Source organism: Xenopus tropicalis, chromosome 9 (assembly GCF_000004195.4).
Source record: "Xenopus tropicalis strain Nigerian chromosome 9, UCB_Xtro_10.0, whole genome shotgun sequence".
NCBI classification, from domain to species: domain Eukaryota; kingdom Metazoa; phylum Chordata; class Amphibia; order Anura; family Pipidae; genus Xenopus; species Xenopus tropicalis.
Window position 1 is genome coordinate 35,572,005 of NC_030685.2, and position 15,475 is coordinate 35,587,479.

Consider the following 15,475-nt stretch of genomic DNA (forward strand, 5'->3'; position numbering starts at 1 on the left):
CTGGCGAATAGGACATTTTATCGCCAGTACTCAAACTCTTCTAGCACAGATGGCAGAATGCATTAATGTAAATAGCCAGTAGTAAAATCATATGCATTACATAGTAGCCTGAAGTTTCCTTGCAAAATAACTGTGGGCTCCTGTGCCCTATCCTATCATTTGCAATGCATACTGTATGTTTTTCCAAAGAAAATTAACATTAATGCCACTACAAAGGTAACTTTGTGGGCCATTACTCTTCAATATTAATTTTATTAAATATAGTGTACAATAAAAGAGAGATTGTATAAAATGTAAATAAAATAAAAGGGAAATTTTGGGCATTCCATAACTAAAATATAGGATGCCTTTTAGGTGGGAAGCATATTTTTCTTGATTGAAGAAAGTAGTTTATTCTGTTACAGAGGAGCTGTTGTATGCATTTCCATATTTCACAGCAAACTGCAAATGAAGTTATTCCTTATCATGATCCTTGTACTTACTTTGAGATGTTGATGCATATAAGTTCTGATTCAGACACACCCTTGATTTTGCTATGAAGGTAGAAGATTGTTGCTTTACATGCGAAGCTATGTAGTGCAATGGAATTCTTTTATAGTCCACTGAAATACATAATATTTTTGAGTGGTGGTGAACCAGAATGTTTAAATACCTAAAAATCCTCTCTTCCCAAGTGAGGGAGCAGCTATGTACCACACTGACCTTGCTTACTGCCTGACGCAGCACCTTCATAAAGAAATCTGGGTCATGAATGATGAATGAGGGCAAGCATTGAGAGTTGCAGTAACAGCTGCTTGCTTTGAATATAAGGTAATTGCCACAATTATAAAAGTTTTCCAATGGATCCAATGATCCAGTTTGTTTTATCACTATCTGATTTGCTTAATTCTGAAATAGAGCCTGGTTAACTTAGAAGTGCAGCTTTTTCCAGCAGAAGCTTTTTAAAGGAACAGTAACACCAAAAAATTAAAGAGCTTTAAAGTAATAAAAATATAATGCACTGTTGCCCTGCACTGGTAAAACTGGTGTGTTTGCTACAGTAACACTACTATAATTTATATAATAAGCTGCTGTGTAGCCATGGGGGCAGCCATTCAATCTGGTAAAAACGAGAAAAGGCACAGGTTACATAGCAGATAACAGATAAGTTCTGTAGAATACAATAGTGTTTTATCTGTTATCTGCTATGTGCCTGTGCCTTTTCTCCTTTGAATGGCTGCCTCCATGGCTACATAGCAGCTTATTTATATAAATTATAGACTTTCTGAAGTAAACACACAACTTTTACCAGTGCAGGGCAGCAGCACATTATATTTTAGTTACTTTTATACACTTTCATTTTTTGGTGTTACTGTTCCTTTAAGGTACGTTCCACTTAGCTGGTACTGATACCGTGTAGTTCAGGACTTCCACTGGTGTTTCACACAAATATGTAGTTACAACACTAGGGTCCAACAAATGGAGGATTGTGCACATCTCTTTTCTCCAGAGTTATCATTATAGCTTCATTTCATATGTTTAGGTAATTAAGACCCTTTGCAAAGACTATAGGAGTCACCGATGACTGTAGGTAAAGTGAGCAAAGTGTAATATCGAGCACAATCTGTATACTTTTTTTTCTCCAGAATTGCAAAATTGTGGCAGTCACCAGGGAGAGATGTGCATAATTTCTTGTATTCCATGGTTGAGTGACACATGTGCCCTATACTTTAGGTGCTACTGTGCTGCGGCGATTGATGTAGGGCACTGTGGGAACCCTGGAGCTACTGTCTGGTACGGAGGAGACAGGAAGGACTGAGCAACACCAAGCACAACTGTGCAGAGGTGCAAAAAGTGCCCTTTGATGTAAGTTATATTAATAATTTTGTAATACTGGAGTAATACCAGAATAATGCTGTAGCTCAGGCCTTCACTAGCACTTTCTTTTAGGTAACCCACACATACAGTTCTGTGTTTTAGTCTGTATGATTGTAATTACAGTATTGCACCTTCAGAAATAACAGAATGCATACTGCACTATGCTTTTACTTTAATTTCCTAATTATAATGGAGGTTTTATTGCCAACATGGAAGGGCCCCCCAGTTAAAGGTGTATGGGTGTGTTTCAGCCTGGCTTAATGCATAACTTGACACAGTTCAGTTTTCTATTCAAAAACAGCTCTTACCACTTGAGTTCTGTGTACATGAGTATGATATAAATAACTGCTCAGTAGGAGAAGCCAGCACATGTATTTATTAATAGCTTTTTCACTTCAGTGTTCTCCCTGGAGTGCCTATAGGAATAATGATATCACTTGGCTGTTGTTTGTCTTGTAGATAGAAATTTGGTGAACCATTGTGAGTTCTTGGAGACAAAAACAAGCCAGAAGTTTCTCACACTAAAATACATTGAGACGTTTATCTTATGTGTAAGATGCCACTCCTTGTTGAACTTTAGTCCACATGTCTCACAATGTTTGTTTCACTAATGTGAGGCTTAGGGGGAAGTGCCATTTGAGGTCTGAAGCTCAGACAAAACACTAATAATGAAAGATTTTAGGGCTCATTTACTATGCAGGATGCTGTTTTAAAAGAGCAAAAAAAAAGGCTTCTAATCAGCCTTTTTTTTTGCTGGGTGAGTCCTACATTGTGTAGTTTGCTGCACGCCTTTTAGCTCTTTTTCGGAGACTAGGCATGCAGGCAGCCCCCATGTGCAGTATCGGAATGGGGTGGCAGGGCACACCAGAAAACCTTAGACTGTGGGCCCCACACTTAACCAAACAATTTTTCCTTCACTTCTTACCTCACTTTCTTCTACTAATCACTTCTCTGTATTACCTATCCTTCCTTTCATTTATTTTCTTTGTTTTCATATAGAAATGAGGAATGACCATGGTATAGGCATACAAAGCAAATGGCCGGGTGAGCCTTTAGGCCCACTGACACCTGGGCTCATCGGGAGTTTTCCTGGTACCCTGGTGGGCCAGTCCGACACTGCCCACATGCCCCAACCCACCCCCTAACTTGCCATCAGGACAGGGCTGCTACACCTCCTGACACGGCCTGCTCTTTGCACTAAGCACTGACTTTTGACAGGGATGCACAAATGCTTCCTACATGAGCTCTTGCACTTGTACACCCAAGTGCTTCTAGTTTAACAGGAAGCATTACTTTAAAGGACAAGGAAAGGCTAAGTCACTTGGGGGTGCCAAAATGTTAGGCACCCCCAATCATACCCCCCAACTGTCCCGCTTTCTATAGCGCATCCCGCTGTCCCGGATAGTTCCCTGAATGTCCCGCATTTCCGTAATAGATTACGGAAATGCGGGACATTCATAGAACGATCCGCGACAGCAGGATGAGAGGGCTTAAGCTGAGCGCGCCGTCTGCTTGCGCTGCTTCTCTTCTTATGTGGCTCCTTCTCCAGCGGTCTTAGGCCCTTTTATAAGGTTGGGCCCGTGCGTAATGACGTCACACGTACGCACGGGCGCAACCTTATAAAAGGGCCTGGACCCGCCGGAGAAGGAGCCGCATAAGGAGAGAAGCAGTGCAAGGAGTCGGAGCTCGTATGGGGGGCTCTGTGTATGGCGGCTCTGTGTTTGGGGGGCACTGTGTATGGGGGGGCTCTGTTTTTGAAGGGTACTGTGTATGAAGGGCACTGTGTATAAAGGGCACTGTGTATGGGGGGCTCTATGTATAAAGAGTACTGTGTATGGGGGGCACACTGTATGGGGGGCACTGTGTATAAAGGGTACTGTGTATGGGGGGCTCTGTGTATGAGTCTCCCCTGTGTGGGGGGGCAAAACTGGTAGATAGTTAGAACTCACTTATAACTGACTGCCTTTTCTCTATATTTGTATTTTATATGTAGGAGTTGCTATATTGTTTTCCTTAGGTAGTACAGTATGAGGGTATAGCACATTTGCATCTGATCCCACCATTTCAACTATATAAAAGGAGTATTTTTAGAAAAAAAATGGGGTGTGTTAATTGGGGCGTGGCCACAAAAGTGGGCGTGGTCAAAAAATTTGCCGCACTGCGCGCGCCAAATCTTTTTGTCCCTCTTTTCGGGTTTCAAATGTTGGGAGATATGCCCCCAATTGACTTTAATCACTTACCTTGTACCCCCGGGCTGGTGCCCCTGTTAGGAGAAAACAGCACCAGCCTGGGGTACCTTAGGCGAGCGCTTCCTGCTTCATTTTGCTGGCAAATTCCCAGGACCGGCGCATGCGCATTAGAGTGAAAAGCCAACTTTTCTGTTAAAGTTCGGCTTTTCCACTCTTCTGCGCATGCGAGCGCGAGCGAAGCAGGAAGGAGGAAGCGCTGCAGCTACCAGGCTGGTGCCGTTCTCTCCCAACAGGGGCACCAGCCCGGGGTAAAAGGTAGGCGATTTGCCTAACATTTTGGCACCCCCAATTGACTTTGCCTTTCCTTCTCCTTTAAAATTTGTATTACAGGTATGGGATCTGTTATCCAGAATGCTAAGGACCTGGGGTTTTCCAGATAAGGGATCTTCCCCTAATTTGGCTCTCCATAACTTAAGTCTGCTAAATCATTTAAACATTAAATAAATCATTTAAACACCAAATAAACCCAATAGCATTATTTCTGGATTAATTATATCTTAGTTGGGATCAAGTACAAGGTACTGATTTATGATTACAGAGAAAAAGGAAATTATTTTTAAAAATTATTTGCTTATAATGGAGTCTATGGGAGATGGCCTACCGTAATTCGGAACTTTCTGGATAACAGGTTTCCGGATAAGCGATCCCATGCCTGTATATATATTTCTGGTTGAGTGCGTTAAATAATTTTGTATTTTTAGAGTGTACTAAGAGTAAAAGTGGTAATACACAAAAAAGATCTCCTCGTTTGGCAACCTTTCAACGATATGCCAACATTGCTGGGATAGAGACAATTGGGACTAGGTATCAACACGCCAATATGCATCAACATGCCAAAGCACTAATCATCCCATAAGGATTTTAAACTTGCCCAATTGACATCTGGCCTATTTTCACCCAGATATTGGTCAGGTAAGCCGTCTGAGGGTCCCATAAATGGCCTGATATATTGCAGACTCTGTAGTTTAGCTGCATTTAATTTTGTTTAGTTTAGATTATCTAAAATATTGAATTACTTCTTTATATTTTTGTGCAGTTGCTCTTTCTTTTCTTCCTCATCTACTCTTTAGACCAGTGTGGTTGGGTATTTGCTAGTAAGTCATTTAAATGCAAAACTGGAAAGATGCAGAAAAAAATCACTACAAAATTGCAACAGGATTGCCAGTTAATTTCCAGAGGCCTCAACATGGCTGGCCCTTTTATAGGGTGCATTTGCACGGATTTAGGCACTGTTTTATATATACCAGATTGTTTTAGGGCACACATGAAGCTTTACTGTCCATGTTTTGTTGCGATAACAAAAATTCCTTTCCATTGTGAGAGCTAAGAATTGATGCATGTAATTATGTGATGCGAAAATATGGACAAAGGTAAAAATGATTCCATGGTGATTTTCAGCCCCAGGTGTTTTGTCTAAGACATGGGTGACAAAGCTCCATGTGTGTCATTACCCATATAATTTTTGCGTCATAACTAGAGCAAAACAAAATATTTTTTTAATGGTCACACTTGCAAAACGTACTCTGAATGATTACTTGAATTTATATTTTTAATTGATGAATAAGGAGAAGGAGGCTTGAATCATGTAGACATTGCTTTGCTGCATGTAAGTGTGTGCACTCGGTTAATCTCACTGGAATGCTTTACTTCATGGGATATATTTAGCAGAGGGTTGTGACAAGCACAGCTTTTGTTATAGCAGTATCAGTGGTAACACTGGTGGTGTTTGTGCAGGATCTGGCAGGGCCTATGCACTCACGGTAGGTGAGAGATTTATCAGGGAATATCATCAGTGTGGCACTAGGCAGAGTCAAAGCTTTTGATGAATACATGAAAAGTAATGATACATGCATTATGAAAGCATTGCATTTTGGGGGTTTTCTGCCAAAGAGTTTTATATGTGGTTTAGCTGCAAATGGAAGCTACAAACTGATGCTTTACCTAATAACAAATATTGGCAGCCAGTAAATCTTTTTTTCTAATACAGGTATGGGATCCCTTATCCGGAAACCAGTTATCCAGAAAGCTCAGAATTATGGAAAGCCCGTCTCACATAGACTCCATTTTAATCAAATAATTCAGAATTTTTAAAACTGATTTCCTTTTTCTTTGTAATAATAAAACAGTACATTGTAATTGATCCCAACAAGGATATAATTAATCCTTATTGGATGCAAAACAATCCTATTGGGTTTAATTAATGTTTTATTGTTTTTTTAGTAGACTTAAGTTATGGAGATTCAAATTACGGAAAGTCCCCTTTTCGGAATACCCTTGGTCCCGAGCATTCTGGCAGCTGTATACTAATTTTTTTAACCTGGTAAATCATGTGTAAAGAACAAAACCTTTATATCAAACTCCCACCAGTGGCCCTTCTCCTTTCTTGTACCACCTGTTACTCTCACAAGCATACCTCTCTGTGAGCCTGCTTTAAAAATGCAGAGCTGTGCAGCGCGGTTGGCAGGTGGCATCTTGCACAGCTGAAGCCGGGTCCAGATTGCACAGAACCGGATTGTAAATGGGGCAACATGGCACATGCCCACACCACTGCACAACTCATTTATCTTAAAGAAGGTGCACATAGAGTTAAGCTTGGAAGGGTAACAGGTGGTGCAGGGAAGTTGCCTGAAGTTGTGGAGCAGCTTTCATTCTCATTTAACCCTTTTAAATGCCAGCAACAATCTAATTGGCTGGTTAATATGGCCAATTTAAAGTGCCAGTGGGCCCAGGGCAAAGATCTAATTGGTGGGTCCCCTACAGCCACCATAATATATTTGTGATAGTGTTACCCTCAAGCAAGCGAACTAGGTTATGATAGGGCAGGCAATAAAGAAATGGTCTGTGTTTACCAAAGTAGAATTGAGGTTCAGGTGCATCTCCCTGAATGGTCATGAAAATAAACCAAAAATAAACCATAATTACAAAATGGAAAAATGAAATGTTAACAATTCTGTTCTTTTATAGAGATTTTATAACCATTTTACGCTCTCCTTATAGCAGATCAAAGATCATTTAGTAAACTAGCCCTGCTGTTAAATAAGTTAAAGAGTTTCTGGGATCTGTTCTGCTAGAACAAATGCACCACATGGTTGTGCATGGGTTGAATAGAGAGAATACCCTGTGTGCTGGCATAGTTTTATACTATCTTTCTCTGAGAGTTTAAATATTAATAAGCATATTCAAATTTGTAATTAAAAAAACCTTCAGATTTGTATTAACATTAACATTGGTTGACTTCAGCTGGCACGTGCTTTAAAGTTTGGCTTGACTGTTTACTAAGCATCTGGCCATATCTAAATCCTGCAAAAATGGGGAGCTTTAGCCAAATCCTGCCTCCTTAGCATAATTAGTGGATTATTATGCTAAGTTTTTTGTCTCACACTGGTTTGGCCCCTATCTAATTCATCCAAATAATACACACATGAGAATTTTCTGGACAAAAGCCACCCCTTGCCTACAGGAGTAAGAGGCAAATTTTCATGCATAGGGCAGTATTGGCGTATTGATGTGCAGGTAACCAAGAAACCCACAGGTCAGATGGTTGGGGCGGAAATTTGGGTGACCATTGCAGGTTCGGGTTGGGTGTGGCTGAAAAGTACACTCCTTCTCTGCTCCAAATATTCCCTGTCTTGGAAACAGAGGTTATTGCAGAAGTATCACCCAAGCAGGTTGCTGAGGTATGGTGTCTACCTACGAACCAGCTGCTTACTATGTAGGAAGAAGGAAATTTAATTTGCTCTTGCATATGTTATACATACTGTAGGTATAATGCTATCCCATATTTATATGAAATATTCATGTACTTGCAATAATGAGCCAAACTATAGTTATCATTGATTACACTATTTTTTTTAAAGTGGCCATACATGTTAAGATCCACTGGTTTGGCCTAGGTCGCCAAACAAGCAGATCTTTCTGTCAAAATGCCCACCTAAGGTGGGTGGCAACCCCCACATGGTGGAAAACTCAAGCCTGTCTGAGGCTTGTCTCAGGCCTGCTGGGGGTATGGGGATACCTGAGAAGATAAACTGCTGAATTGGTAAGAAGGACTCTAATTGGCAGCTTAAAACTGCCTGTGTACGGTCACCTTTAGTTTGTGTTTTCTGATATATAAACTGTCGGCAATAGCAGTGTCGACAATAGTGTGGTGGTCTGGCTGCTTTCCCTGGGCCAGATTTCAGAGAGGGAGAAAGACAAAAGACTTTGTATGCAAGAGAATACTTGGCAAATTATACCAGCGTGTGAGACATTTTATGGAAGGTTTCATAAACATACCTGTTACTGTTTAGTGTTGTTTATAGAGCCGCTTCCATTCAGATGCTAGATGAAGGGCAGCTCTATTTTAAAGGCATCTTGGCCAGGGTTGCATTTGCCACAATGGGAATCCAGTTGTGTGAGGGAGATTCAGAGAAACCACTCCAACACTTGCTTTTTCACTCCAAGTACAACATTGTTATGTGTATTTATAAAACATTTAGTTGATTGCTTTTAAATGGAATATTTTAGTTAGTTCAGTATGTGCATGCTCTGGGGTATATTTTATGGCTTACTGTCTAAACCGCAGCAATGAGTATATACTATCATATATAATTTGTATTACTGTCACATGCAAATCCCATGTGTGAATACCTTTCCCAAAATTCTTTGCTATTTATTTGGATTCATTATATGTACATAGGCGTCTTTTTCTGCTATTAGACAAGGAGTGACCTCATCATAAAAACAAACCCTCTCACCTGCCCATGTGCACCCCTACCAGAACCTGTATCTGGGGGAAGCTACTAGTAGCAGCTACTGTTCACAGCTACTAAAAAAGGCAATGCTGATCATTTACTGATAATTGTCTTTCAGCATATGTGTGTTTCAGCAGAGGCAATTCTCAGTATTCTCTACGGCAGGCTATTTTCTTGTGTTCAGTATCGATGACAAGTAGCTGCTACTGAGGAGCTCCATGTATCTTCACCCTTAAGGCTGATGCCACACGTGGCGTTTTTACGCTGCGTATTTTCTCAGCCTAAAAATGCCGCACAAGCCACACAGCCCCTGACTATGGCGTTTTTCAGCCAAGTACTGGTGATGTAGCAAATCCTGTTTCCCATGGTGCTAATAGTGCGAAATAGTAAAAAACGCAGCATATTTCCGCAAGGTCTGGCAGCTGCCTTTGTGTATACATAGGAATAGGTTGCTGTGCAAATAACGGCGTATTTCGGCAAACGCTTGAAAAATCTGTGGTAGGTCGTTTTCTAGCGTATTTACGCATTGTGTGGTTTCCTTCGAGTCTTTTCAAGTTATTTCTATGAATGATGATATTGTGCGTTTTTCAGCCGCCAAGAGAATTAGAAAATATGCAGCATAAAAACGCCACGTGCGGCATCAGCCTAAAATGCACTGAGGTGAAGTGGAAACTGTTCAACTGTTTTGTGCTTTGACAAATAAACACTCTCTTTGGAAATCATGGGCAGCCCATCCTGTGGGTTAAAGAGGAGAAGTGCCGTCTAGATTGTTATCAAAGCACATTTTAAAAGCCAGCATCTGTGATGGTATGGGGGTGCATAAGTGCACATGGCATGGGTAGCACATCTGGGTAGGCACCATTAATTGTGAGCAATATATCATACCCCCCAACTGTCCCGCTGTCCCGGATAGTTCCCTGAATGTCCCAGGCCCTTTTATAAGGTTGCGCCCGTGCGTAATGACGTCACACGTACACACGGGGCGCAACCTTATAAAAGGGCCTGGGACCGCCGGAGAAGGAGCCACATAAGGAGAGAAGCAGGAGAGTCGGAGCGTGTATGGGGGGCTCTGTGTATGGGGGGTTCTGTGTATAAAGGGTACTGTGTATGGGGGGTTCTGTGTATAAAGGGTACTGTGTATGGGGGGGCTCTGTGTATGGTGGGCTCTGTGTATAAAGGGTACTGTGTATGGGGGCACTATGTTTGGGGGGCTTTGTGTATGGGGGGGCTCTTTGTATAAAGGGTACAGTGTATGGGGGAGCTCTGTGTATGGGGGGGCTGTGTGTATGGGGGGCACTGTGTATGAAGGGCACTGTGTATGGCGGGGTCTGTGTATGGGGGGCACTGTGTATGGGGGGCTCTGTGTATGGGGGGCTCTGTGTATAAAGGGTACTGTGTATGGGGGTACTATGTATGGGGGGCTCTGTGTATGAAGGGCACTGTGTATAAAGGGTACTGTGTATGGGGTCACTGTGTATGGGGGGCTCTGTGTATGAAGGGCACTGTGTATGGGGGGGCTCTGTGTATGAAGGGTACTGTGTATGGGGGGCTCTGTGTATAAAGGGTACTGTGTATGGGGGCACTGTGTATGAGGGGTACTGTCTATGGGGGAAATTGGAGGCACTGTCTATGGGGTAGAGTGGGGGCACTTTCTATGGGGGGTACTGTCTATGGGGGACCTGGGGGGCACTGTGTATGGGGGGTACTGTCTCCCCTGTGTGGGGGGGCAAAACTGGTAGATAGTTATAACTCACTTATAACTGACTGAGTTGCTATTTTGTTTTCCTTAGGTAGTACAGTATGAGGGTATAGCATATTTGCATCTGATCCCGCCATTTCAACTATATAAAAGGAGTATTTTTAGAAAAAAATGGGGTGTGTTAATTGGGGCATGGCCACAAAAGTGGGCGTGGTCAAAAAAAATCTTTTTGTCCCTCTTTTCGTGTTTCAAATGTTGGGAGGTATGATATATACAGGTTCTGGAGCAACATATCCTGCAATCCACATCTTTCAAGGAAGGTCTTGCTTATTTCAGCAAGACAATACTTAACTGCATTCTACATGTATTACAACAGCATTGCTCTGTAGTAAGTCCGGGGGCTAAACTGGTGAGCAACTAAAATCTTGTATCAGGCAAAAATGGGACAACATTTCTAACATTTTCAAAACTGCAGCAATTGATCTCCTCAATTCCCAGAGTGTTCTTAAAGGGAACAAATTGTGTAAAAAACATGTGCCAGTGCATTATGATTCTGGGCTGATTTTTGACGGCACTCAGAACTTGGGCTGTAGGATAGGAACTATTTAGGTGGCAGGCTTACTATGCTTCTGGCAGCGACCATTAGACTCAGTATAGTAGATCAATAGTGGGCTGAAAATCTACCAGTGCACCACCATTGCAGAGTGTTTCTTTGCTATGTATAAATTAGACTGAATTATATTAACCTGAGAGAACATTTATTAATCTTTGTTAGAATTAAATTAACGTGGTCCATCTCTTAAATAGCCTAAATTTTAGGCATAAGAGGACAAACTTTTCCTTTAGTCCCATTGATTAAAAATAATATTGTCTGATCTGCCACCAGGTGGAGCATTTAGTGATAGCAGACAGGAGAGGGAAAAAATGTTCTAAATTTTAATGTGCTGAATTAAAAAAAAAAAAAAATAATTGTGGATGATAATGGCTGAAAATAATAACAGCTGGACCAAGCATTAAAGCCTACAGTATATACATCCCATTGTAATACATTAGGCATTTTATTTGTCATGGCCTTAAGCCATGGAGACCATAATCCCAGTCTAGCCAACTAACCCTGCCCTTTTTTTGATAGAATAAGTCCTCTTTTTAGCCATAGCAACAAGGACTGCAATTCAGAAATTGTTTGTAAGAAGGATTAGACACATTTCATGGTGTTTTACTTCCAGGGCATATAGCAGCGATAGGCAACCAGAGCATTTCTGGATCTTCTATTGGTAGTATGATGGAAGTTGTAATTTAACAACATTTAGAAGGCCTTCAGTTGCACATTATTGAGTTATAGGTTTAAAGTTTGTCCCTGAGTGCACCTGCCACCAGGAGCCCATTTATTGCTGGTCAGTGAATAGCAACTCAGCCAAATTTTTCATATTTATTGCCAAAGAAAATATTATCTTGGTTATTCACCCTAATTGACTTTGTCTGTCAGTGGGTGTTATATTACTGGATCATGTATTTGTCAAAAGAGGCACAAGTCTTAAAACTTAGGAATATTTTTGTGTATTGGTGGGCTCTGTAATGTGCTACTTCCTAAACATGGTGGACCACAGTGTTTCATATTCCTAGTCCCTTTCATGTTTATGGTGTCAACATCCAGGTAATTATTATCCTCTGTTAATGGGGTGGTGTATGTGCTGTACAGATTGCCCTTTATTTCCTAGGGTCTGTTTTATTTGCATATTTCTGGTTGAATCATAATGCGTGTAGCTCCTCTATGTACATGGCATAGAATGTAGTGCTGTTCTTTTAACGTTTATGGAAATAAGGTGGTGTGTGGTATTGCAAGTGACAAAAGTATCTGATAAAGCTTATTCCCAAAATACTGGCCAACTTCTTTAGGTCAGCATAAGAGATTTTCAACATATTTATTTTTAAAAGATAGTAAAAGTAGCAATAAATCCCTTTAAAGTATACACTGCCGCCACTGAGGAACTAAACCTCTCAACATAAGCACTTCCAACTTACATGGTGCCTGAAACCAATGGTAAGCATTCTTAACACTGATCATGTCTCCATTCAGCACGTAGAGAGTGCTCAATATATCAATGTAAGCATATACAGAAATATAATAAAATTCAGTTTTACAGATAAACAGCAGGTAGTTAAAATCTTACCATTAAAAAAAAAAAATAATAAAGGGCCCCTCAGCTGGACCAAGTATGTGAAATATATGCAAATTAAGAAATTGTTTAACTTGAGATAGTAAAATGCACATTTTGTACAAGTATCTGGTACACAAACTAATAATGTGCCAAAGTAATTTACATGATCCCTTTAACTCAATCTAAAGTGCATCTCATATAAACTAACTTGCAGGTACAGTAAAAACCCATTTGGTCATACAGATATATCTCTGTTTTTGCTTTTAGAAATAAAGGTATGGGACCTGGACCTTTTCAGAATAGGGTGTTTCTGTAATTTGGATCATCATTCCTGAATTCTGCTAAAAATGTGATAAAATAAACCCAATAGGATTGTATTGCCTCCAATAAGGATTAATTATAACATAGTTGTACAAGGTACTATTTTATTATTACTGAGAAAAAAGAAATAATTTTATGATGAAATAATAAAGTCATAATATGATAAAAATGGAGCCTATGCAAGATGGTCAAAATTGTAATCTTTCTGGATAATAGATTTTCTGAAAATGGATCCTATACATATATATGTTTTATTGTTTGTATAAATGGATATGTATTTATCCCTATCATGCTTAGTCAGTGTATCAGTCAGTATTAACTTACAATATAACCTACAATAGAATATGGCAAGATTGCAATTACATGTCATCATCCAACTGGCAGTGAAATATAGTACCAGTAATTAGTGCAATTAGCTTTGCATCTATTAGTATCTCTTCCTCTATTAGCGCATTTGGGATTTCTTTCCTTCATGAGAAACCACAAACCAAATAGCCTAGAAGTGATAATTTACTTACACTTCATTATACTTGTGATGCAAGGACATGGTCTAATTTGCCTTGTTGTTGCATAAACACACTGAGGGCTATTCAGTGGATTTTAGCAGACAGTGAAGCTTAGGCTGATATCCCATGGAGCGTGTTAGTCCTCTACGATCTCTGCTATGGCTGGTGACTAACCGCTCCGTCATGACTTTTCATTGGTGACAATAGGAGTTGCTTGTTGAAAGGCCTTTGCATGGCTTAAGTTTTCTTTGGAAAACCAAAGCAATGCAAGGGCCTTTTCACCAGCAATTCTAGTTTGTGCCGGTGGAAAGGCATTTTGGAGCAGTTAGTTGCCTGCGATAAATCTCTGCTATCGCAGGTGACCAACACACTCCATGGGACATCAGCCTTAGGAAAATGTAAGATCCTTTCATTTAGTTTTTTTTCATCTGGAAAGCTTTTTTTGATATTCATGAATATTAAATGTTTCCATGGTGCGACAACTGGTTTGCTGCGTCCTACTAAGAATAGTTACCCTTTAGATTAAGAAAAAAGTACATAAGACAGCATGGATTTATGGTAAAATACCAGCCATTCTGGTGGCAACCCTATGGCCAAACTTTTGTGCTATAAACCTGTAGAGTAATAGCCATAAGATTGTAGGGTAGCTTGTAGCCAATAGAGACATAGGGGCCGATTCACTAAAGGTCAATAAAACGAGCGCTATTTATAGCATGCGTTAAAAATATTATCACTTCTTATTTTTTGCGACTAAATGCTCGATTCACTAAAAGGATACTTGTCATAATTAAGAAGCGATGTTCTTTTTTGCGTTATTTATCTCGCCATGGGTGATTTTCTTGCGTTATTTTCTGCCGCGTGTGTTATTTCCCGCCACACGCAATATGTGAAAAGTACCATTTCCCTGAAAACTGGAGGATGCATCACATACTTGGAAAAATCTGACTGCAAACTTCATGTTGTGCTGCCAAACGCTCACGAACCGCAACGCTACCCCAAGCAGGTGTTAATATTCGCACATATTAAATATATATTTCGTTCAACATTTCATATGTGTTTGTGAATCATGCGTTAGTACTATTTCTACTTGCTAATTAACGCAATGCGATAGAAATAACACTTTGCAATGATGCGTTTTTTTGCGCATGTGATATGCGTCTTAACACATGCGAAATGACTTTGATGAATCGGTACTTATTTATTGCATGCTTTTGAACGCAAAAAAGCATGCGATAAGTGTTATCGACCTTTAGTGAATCGGCCCCATAGTGGCTACCTAGGCAAGACTAAAACATTGAAGTGAGCCATAGAAGCATTTCTAAATTGGGATACACTGAATCCAGGATTCGGCCTTTTTCGGCCAGGATTCAGATTCAGCTGAATCCACGGTCCTGGCCGAACTGAATTGGAATCCTAATTAGCATATGCTAATTAGGATTTGGAAGGGTTAATGTCACCGCATTAACACGGAAGTGTAAAATGTTTCGCTATTTAACCCTTTCAAATCCTAATTACTATATGCTAATTAGGATTCAGATTCAGTTCGGTATTCGGCCGAATCCCTTAACATGGATTCGTGAGGTTCAGCCAAACCTGAAAAACTGGGTTCGGTGCATTCCTATTTAGAAATAAAGCAAAGTATACATTCGGAAGTCAGTCAGCGCTTACGTTTTAATTTCTGCCAAAAAACTTTGCATTACCTCTATATGTCACTACTACATAACTGGCATGCAGTGATTGGGCACTTTATTTTTGTACCAAGATTTATTTAATAAAGCTATTGAAAAAGAAAACATTATAGACAGTTTTCTCAATTTTCGGGATATTTTTTAAATGGTATTTAAGCACCATATTGCTTGGCAAATAGGTTTATTTACCAGCTGGTTCAATAAAATACCACCCAGGTGGCGGAATCTGCAAATAAAATGAACTTAAAGGATTTGTTCACCTT

The 15,475-nt window shown here is 40.2% G+C and overlaps 1 protein-coding gene across 5 annotated transcripts in view; it reads left to right on the plus strand.

The window, feature by feature from the left end:
• mrtfb (myocardin related transcription factor B) overlaps positions 1–15,475 on the plus strand; it is a 187,754-nt gene that overhangs the window by 13,714 nt on the left and 158,565 nt on the right. For 3 of the 5 annotated variants that reach the window (XM_012970561.3, XM_031892741.1, XM_031892742.1), the window contains exon 2: positions 1,714–1,845. The exons of 1 other annotated variant lie outside the window; for it this stretch is intronic. The gene's annotated coding sequence lies outside the window, so the exon portion shown is untranslated. Of the gene's footprint in view, positions 1–1,713; positions 1,846–7,751; positions 7,784–15,475 lie in introns of those variants that run through there. One more of the 5 variants, XM_018097150.2, reaches the window with a different exon arrangement.